The sequence below is a fragment of the Mesitornis unicolor genome, unplaced genomic scaffold (assembly GCF_000695765.1).
Source record: "Mesitornis unicolor isolate BGI_N332 unplaced genomic scaffold, ASM69576v1 scaffold32162, whole genome shotgun sequence".
NCBI lineage: Eukaryota > Metazoa > Chordata > Aves > Mesitornithiformes > Mesitornithidae > Mesitornis > Mesitornis unicolor.
In genome coordinates this window covers 13,127-15,134 of record NW_010170401.1, presented here as the reverse complement: position 1 = coordinate 15,134, position 2,008 = coordinate 13,127, and positions in this window count along the sequence as shown.

Below are 2,008 nucleotides of genomic sequence, written 5' to 3'. Positions count from 1 at the left end.
GGTGTCGTGGGTTCGAGGGCAGGCAGCAGGGGGGCGGCCGTGGGTCCAGTGCCGCGCTGGATGCTTCCTCCCAGCACACGGCCTCGGGGTCCTCCCTCCTGGGGGCTCTTGTAAATGGAAACTGCGATGTGTATCAGCGCCCATCTCTTTCCTTCCATCGTCGGCTTCAGGGATTATTTTCCACCATGACAGCGCATCGCCTTCCCCCTGTGGTTAAGCTGCAGCACCACTCTCGTACGTGTTATGTTGCTATACTGTGTTTTGCGGTGTTCAGAAGTAGAGTAACAAAAACCAAGGGTGTTTGTTTGAATGTAATAATGTAAAACTTCTCGTGGTCATCAAAAGAACAAAACACACACACAGACAAACAGCAAACCAGCCAAACAGCCCCGTGCAGCGCTCAGCCTGCCCCGTCCTGGTTGCAGTCCCTGGACAGACGGACGGATGCTGGGGCTGCAGTGGGCAGGGGCAGGCAGGGCACAGAGCTCCTGCCCCAGGAGCCCCCTTTTCCCCCCTTCTTTGCCAGCAGGACCCCAGCCCATGGCCCTCAGCCCCCCCTGCCTTTAGAAACCCCTTGGGCACAGGGAGCCCAGCACACCACTGGCTGCCCTTGCAGGTGCCCCACAGTGAGATCCCCAATGCAGATCCTGTCAAGGGGACAGCACACCTCAAGCCTGGCTCTTTAACCTGACCAAGGGTGTTATCGATTGCCTAAAATCCCCTCCTTGCTTTATCTGCAACCTTCGGTTTTCACAGCTCGATGCTGGGATGCTGGGAACACAGCACAGGGCTTTTCTTTGTCCGTAGACAAAAGCCAGGGAAGAAAAGTCAGACTTTCTGCTGCTCCATCTTCTCCTTTCCCAGAGCCAGGGCGAGCGTACAGGAGAGATTTCCAAAGACATGGGGTGTTTAATTCAGCAGCCCAAGGACTGAACCCCGCCCGCCCAGCAACCAACACGCTTTTCCTGAGGTCACCCAGCATCCAGGGTTGGTTTGGGGGTCTTGGGGGTGTGTAACAAGCTACACGTGGAGCATCGCGTGTTGTGGCTGCTCACCACTGTCCTCGCACCTCCGGTTGGGAAGGGGCTGCACTGAGCTTGGTGGCCTTGTCACGGCCCTGGGGACACTTGAATCCATGGCTGGATGGGAGGGAACGCGGCCTCGCTCCCCTCCGATTTCTCTACAGATTTTTTTTTTTCAGATTGCAAGATAAGGCAGAGATTTCAAATACATCCGAGAGATTTTTTTACACCTGTCTTGTTACAGAATATCTGAAGTGCATGATTTCTACACGCATTGAGTACCTGGAACCAGACCCTGAGGAAGCAGGCTGGCTTGGTAACTGTCCTGCAGTTTGGTAACATTCATACAGTGGATAAGCAAAGATTATCAATAAACAGTTGTGCTGAAAACAGAACGGGCTCTGCCTGCTCCTGTAACTGCCCCAGGGGGAAGGAAAGCACTGAGGGTTGGGTCTTGTGGCTGCGGCAGGGGGGGAAATGTGCTGGAAAAGCAGAGCAACAGCTGCTCCCCCCGTGCTGCAGCAGGGCCCCTGGCCGTCCGAGAGCCTTCAAACAAACCACGTCGGGAAATGCTCCCAGCTGCCTGCGCTGACGTAGAAGCAGCGCTGGGACGGAGGGTGCTGGGCTGCCACTCACTTCCTGCCTAAAAGTGCCCAAAAGCCAGCGCCTGATGTCACTCTGAGCACAGAGCCAGCTTGGAAACGCAAGAAATGGCTCCACATGAGCCCCTCGGCCCTGGTTCACAGCACTCAGGACACAGCCAGTGCAGCAGCTGCTCCTCATTGCATTCTACTTAAATGGAGCCATTTCTTCAATCCTCTCTACAGCGCAACCATTAAGACAAGAGCCTGGAGCTCTTTGCCATGCTTGTACCCCAAGATCACTTTCCTCTTAATGATCATAGGACAGAAAGAGGTCTCGGTGGCCAGATGCGGCTCAAGAAGCAAGAGGGAGAGCAGCCACCCCAGCTGTTCGCTGCTGACAGA